Raw genomic sequence first — 6,839 nt, forward strand, 5'->3', positions numbered from 1 at the left:
CCCCCCCACACACACACACATATTATGCCATTTATGCATGAAAGAGGTAAGCAACCACATAAAAACACATGAAACAACACAATTTTTCTGTAGGAACAAATGCTTATTAATTTAAGTCACTGTTGCAAAGATATGTCCTATACATTGCAGTGTATACTTCGTGTGGGTGTGTGTGTGTGTGTGCTTGTGTTCTGTTGTTTGCTTGTATTTCAGAAAATTGTTGATTGTGATGGTGCGGTTTACTTTATTTTTTGCACAGATCTGTGTGTATACGTGCTGGTGTACATTTGTGTATCTCTCGTCGCTTGATGTTAGTGCAGTGCGTCAGCCCTCCACATACGTGCATTTACGTCGCTGAAAGTCTGGTCCAGCTGCATTCCTGTCTTACAGCCTCTTTCTGTATTTGAACAGTAAATGGTTTGTTGCCAGTGGCTGTTCCTGAACTGCCACCGATACTGTCTGTGACTTGGGGAACATGCGGCGTGTGCAGCGCCACTTGCAGAAGCTGTCTGGAAGGACTCATTTGTTTAGGTGGCAAGGGATTTTTTTGATCAGACGTTTTACAGTTTTGTGTTGTGAGTTTTGGTCAGTGGTGGAAAAAGTACTCAAACAGTTTACTTAAGTACAAGTAGTAATACAACAATATAAAAATACTCTGTTACAAATGAGTCCCCCTCCAGGGATCAATAAAGTTGGATGAATATACTGTATTTTCTATAATGAATCTGATTCTGAAATGTAACTAGTAACCAAGTTATTAAATAAATGTAATGGGGCAAAAAGAACATTATTTGCTTCTAAAATGTAGTAAAGTATGAAGTAGCAGAAAATCAAAAAGTACAGATACCTCAAAACTGTACTTAAGTACAGTACTTGAGTAAATGTACTTGATTACTTACCACCACTGGTTTTGGTGGTCTCATGAATCTTATTCTCCAAGTTGCTGGATTGTGACTAAGATGTTTATGAAAGCAAGCATGTCTTTATCCATTACATAGTTGTGTCCCTCCATGCGTGCCGTTGAGCGTCTGTGCAATTATGTGACCCCACACATTTGTATGTTTCTCCAGTATGAGTAGAAGTGTGCTTATCTGAATTTGTGCATGAGGCAGAAAAAGCAGCAGGTTAAGTTCTTCTCATTCTCCAACAGAACAAATGTGAGGATTAATTTGGCAGGAAGTCGGGATGTTGCTTGTGTGTTTGTAAGGGACAGAGTTCTATAGTAACGTGACAAAATGAGGGACTGTTTTGATCTTATACAGTACATTCCATAAACTCTGCAAACTTGCATTTGTGGGAGTGCAGATTTCTGTTTCATAACTGTCCATATTACTCACACTATGTTTCAGTCTTAACTGATGTGCTGTGTGTTTCTGCACTTTAGCTGTTCTGGACCTTTCCAAAAAGTGTGTGCATCTTTAAAAAAAACAAATTGGAAGGAACACTTGGGAACAGGTGTGTGCTGCTTCGGCTGCCCTGACCCCTCCTTCCTCCAGCTCCTTGACAATTATCTGCATCTGTCGTCCTTGTCACATTGCTAAATGACAGGAAAATGTGGAGGCATCTGTGCAGTTAAATAACAAAGATGTGTTAAAGTGATGGAAAATTCTGGGATGAATATTGGACTTAAACAGAAATGCGAGGTACACACACACACACACACACACACACGTGGGTGTGAGTGGGCCCATGAACCCCATACAGTATCGCCCCAGAGAGATTGACTTTAATGGCAGTATTTCTGATGGCTAAGGTAGGTTTAGCCTCCTAAAGTTTGCACTTCATGATTTCATAATTTTCAGTTTCAAAAAGAACAGGCTGAGCTCACTGCTGCAGGAAGATGAAAAGAGTTTTCTTATGGGAATAAAAACAATAGTGATGACTGCTACAATACTGTAGCTGCACTGAACGTGTGTGTCCTTGCCCCCATGTGCATGCCTCACAGAGGAGCTGTTATTCTGATCTGACCATGAAGATTTGATGTTGTGATGCCAGATTGCTGCTTCACTTGTAATTTCTTGGTCTCATATTTCTCTTTTTCTTGAAATTGTATACACCATCCATGTTTACTTTTGTCTTTTTAAGTAATTTGATACAGAGTATGTGAGCAGGTAGGTGTTGCTCAAGGGCAAAACAACAGAACACACAAATGCTGAGCTATCAATGTAGATACTGACAGTCAACAATGTTTTTTCATATCCATTCATTTTGAACCATTTTCAGCTCAGCCAGTCAACTCACAGGCTGAGTTTTCCACGGCCAGACTCCACCACCATAAACCAGTAGAGGTCCCACCAGTATATAACATTTGCATTTTCAGTGAAACATAAGGAAATTAAATGATTTCGCCCTCCACATCTGGCATGGTCATTTCTGCTCGGTGTGTATTTCTTCTTGTCTGCTCTGCTTTTATCCTTGATGTGCAAACCAGTGGTCTGATGCAACAAATTCAGAGCTTGATATTCAGCACATTTAGTCAAGCACACGTAGCAGTGGAGCCTGTTGTCGGCAAGCAATCGACACTTAAAACTGAAACAAATTATTGCCAGTGGCAGCACGCCACAACCCATGCATGCTCCAAATTGCACCTCAGCCATACTTGTTAATGTAATGCTGCAAACTGAAGGTAAAGACTGTATGTGCTGAACATCAATGTCCCGTTCTGGTGAGCACACATAACAAAGGGAAGTGGCAGGAAAGAAGACAAGATGTCATGCTCTGCATAATAGCTACTGTGCATCATTTACCTGCCACAGAATCTCTTCTGGAGTGCAAATTGAACTGCATCTGTATGTAGATGATTGACAATCAGTTTTTCTTTCATAACCTGTTTCATACATACTGTATGTTGTGGTCATATAGACCAAACGCTATCAGTTGTGCAGTGGATATAAATAGTGAATCCCTCCTTATCTTTGTATTGCACTGATTGCTGGTAGCTTTAATTAAACTACTGGGTGTGAGATCCATAATGTTCTACGACTCCCAGCACTGCTCGTCTGTTATAAACAGCCAGGGACCTGATGACAGCTGGTAAGATGTGATGTGCATGAGTAGTGGCTGCAGCAGCAGCAGAGAATATGGGGGAAGTCAGCAGCTTAAATCATCACCCATTTGGTTGTGACAGTAGGCAAGCTTGCTCGGAGCATCAGCTGATCCAGAGCACGGCTGTGTAGTATGTATGTGAAGTGTCCTCAGACTTTGAGTCACTTTCTGTAGTATTATGTCCAGACTATGCATTTAATTCATATGGGTGCATTCAGGTTTGTTCCAAGTAGGTAAATGTACATGCATGGCATTTTCTGACAAAGCGTACATCTCCTGTTCCTCTTTTTAATTCAGAGGTCACTCGTTTGGTCCTCCATTTGATCATGTTGAGCACAAAGCAGCCTACCTGTGGTTTGAATGATTCCTTAAGAGGCAAAACATTAACTGGAGCCAAGGCTCAGACAAGTGAGACAGACGGGATGGGCATCCAACAGTAAACACGACAGTGATGCATCAGTAAGAGTCTGAATGTTTCCTGACTTTGTGCTTGTGTATACAACAAAGCTGTAACTCGTAGCTGCAGCTGTCACATCTATGTAGTAGAGTAAAAACTACAATATTTCCCTCTGAATTGTAGTGGACTAAAAGTATAAAGAAGCAAGTACAACCTCAAAATGGTACATACTGTAGCTACTTTCAACCACTGTCCCTATGACCCTTCCTTTACTGTTTGTGTTCACTAACTGAAAAAAGTATTGCCAGTAAAACAATGATGAATAAAGGAAATGAAGTTTTAAACATTAACTTAATAATAAAAAGATTAGGGTTATTATAACTGAAGAATGTTGAAGATAGATTTTGCTGCTTCCATTTCCATATCAATAAAACAGAAGTCTATTCTACTGTGACTCCAATCCAGTTGTTTTCCCTAAAGAGATTCGGATGTGATATTTTCACTAATGTGCAAACAAACCAGATTCAATCTTTTTTTCAGACTGGATCTGGGCCACTTGCACATGTGGCCCTACATCTGATTCATGTTCACTCTCTGACCATGTGATCGCTGTCATAACGGTTGGATTAGAATTCTCACTCCTCTGCATATGTGGTCTGTTGTCATCTTTCAGTGCCGGTCCCTCGCAGACCGGTTAAAAATAAAGGAGAGCAACAACAGTGCCAGGGGTCAGTGGAGAGACTAGGACATTTTACTTTTGTTGAACAGTTTGTAGAAGATTCTGATCACGCTATATTAGAAGGAACATATTCAGTAGTTGCGGAAATCGACCATCACTCAAGTGACATTATTTGTCTACACACTCTCTTTTCAGTTAAATCTGTTCATGCAGCAGTGTTCAGGATGTAGCTGGATACATGTCACAAGCATGAATGTGAACCACGAACACAAAAATGTCAGATTTGACAAAAAGATTTGGAATTGAGCATTAATGTATATGTAGTGTTAGAGTACAGTATCGCTCTGGGGTTGAGAGAAACATCTCCGGCTTGCTTTTGTTTTTTCTGGTTTTTAATTTATTGGTGGTGATTTGTACCCTTTCTAAGAGTAACAAATTTTTCTTGAAAATATAATTATTGTGTTTCAGTTCCTCTAAGCCATAGTGAGCCCTGCAACAAAAGACACGCCACCGCAGCAGGAAAGAGATGCAAATCCACAGTGTTTACATTATAGGGACACAGCAGTGTGGCATTATGTGCTGTAGCATTCAAAGAGAAGAAATTATACAAACAGAGACCCTGGGCTTTGACGTCCATGGCACTTTGAATCACATATTCTGATAAATGACCACCAACACAAGGGCACCTTCACTTCAACAACCTTCTGAGTGCTGCATATGTGTGTGTGTCGACGTTAGTGTTTTTCCTTTGATAAATGGTTTGTATTATTCAGTGCTGCTGAATTTTATCAAGTGGATCCCTGCAGGGTATTGAGCAAGCTCTTCTTTCTTTACTGGTGTGTGTCGATGTGTGCGCATATACCTACACAGTCCACTACCCTACAGGACGCACAACTCTCTCCAGGCAAATATACAGTATGGTTGTATATTTGCTGGTGTGCAAGCCCCCTGCTGACGTGTTAAACTCCAAAGAGTACCGCTAGGCATTCGACACTCTCCATTCATTTAAACAGTCACTTGGCAAGAGGTCGTTGGAGCTTATACACACAGAGGAGCAGCACGCAGTGACGGAGTGGATGTTTTTAAGCAGGTTGTTGCATTTGGTTTGTTTTAGAGTGATTACAGTTTGTTGTTACTGTAATACAATGAATCTTGATACAGGAAGTAGAGCGGGTTGGCCATTAACTGCAGTGTTGCTGGTTCAGTCCCCAGCTTCTCTTGTCTACAGGTTGAAGTGTCCTTGGGCAAGACACTGACCCCCAAACGGCTTCTAACAGTGAGACCAGCAACATGCTGTAATGTAAATGACACCTTCCTGCAAAAAGTGTGTGTGAATGAGTAAATCGATGAATAAGAAGCAAATTGTAAAACATTTCCATTTATTGTAGAAATGGACATTTTGACTTGACCTTTTTCCTCTGGAGGAGTTGTTGATTTTATGGTAACAGAAATGCCTTTTTTTTTTTGCCTCACATCCTTGGAGTATCTATTTGCTGCATTCCTTGTCACTGTTAACTCTACCTTTGAGTGTTGCTTTTGAACCTGTGAACACGGCCATCCGTGTTCGTTGGATCACACAAACAAGCCAGACGTTGTGTTGTCATTGCATTCTACAACTGGTAGAGAAACTATGGGGTTTCTTTGGCAGCAAACAATCATTTCCTCCTGACATGCACATAAACATGAGTTTTTCAAATGCTAGCTTAGCAAAGTATATACTATAACTAATTAGCTTGTACAAATACAATTTGTACCCTTTTAAAGCCAATCTGTGTGCATGTAAATCGTTCTTGCACTGACTCGCCTCAGCTCACGGTAGTCAAAAAGCAGTAGCAGAACTGAATTGTTAAAAAAAAATGAAGCTTTACAAATGCTTTACAAACCACAGTAACCATTACACAGTGCCTAAAAACTTCAACTATTCTCAGAAGTTATTTTATAATGTTAATGAACAGCTTATGCTTCCACTTACTTCTAGATACCTTGGATTAATTGCAACCTTGATCCATAAAGAGGACAAGTAATCCAGATTGCACTGCACCAGCTCTGATTTAGTTACGTGCACATGACATGACTTGCCAGTGGCTTAAGAGAAAATGGATGTTTCCAGATTCAATTTATTTTTTGTTGTTTTTCTTCTTTGTAAATCACAGGCAAAGACTACTGAAAGTCTAAAATGTGATATTTTCATCCAGTAAGCAGTTGAAGTTTTACATTTAACTGAAAGAGAACTGACCTTCTCTTTTATTGTACGGTATAACCTGCTTTACAGTAAATTACATCTGGCTTTAACTAATTCATCCCTGGCCTTGCCAAGCCACAATGGGAAGTTACATCACGAGGTGGTTTTGTCAGGCTAGAAGGCACATTCACTGCTTTGAGCTGAAAAGAAACAACGGATGAATCATCATTCACCTCATGTAGGCAGAAGGACTACAGATAAGTTCTTAAGCAACTATTTCTAAAAGCAGTCCTCCACACAACATTTCTTTTCTGAGCTGTGGGCTTGAAAGGTGCAGTAACTTTAAAAGGTTTTAGTGGTAAAGATCATCTGCGGTCAACATCAATCCAGGATGCAGTCATTTTTTAAATGCCGAAAATTACCGATCGACTGTCAAGATATCGGTCCCTTGTTTGCTTCCGCACTATACCCAATGTGATGAAGACCAGGCTCGGCTTTTACTGTACATTTTAAACAGATTTTAATTACTAATATTC

The 6,839-nt window shown here is 40.2% G+C and overlaps 1 protein-coding gene across 3 annotated transcripts in view; it reads left to right on the forward strand.

The window, feature by feature from the left end:
* pde2a (phosphodiesterase 2A) overlaps positions 1-6,839 on the forward strand; it is a 155,159-nt gene that overhangs the window by 50,220 nt on the left and 98,100 nt on the right. The window lies entirely within an intron of this gene.

The sequence above is a fragment of the Monopterus albus genome, unplaced genomic scaffold, assembly GCF_001952655.1.
Source record: "Monopterus albus unplaced genomic scaffold, M_albus_1.0 scaffold202.1, whole genome shotgun sequence".
NCBI lineage: Eukaryota > Metazoa > Chordata > Actinopteri > Synbranchiformes > Synbranchidae > Monopterus > Monopterus albus.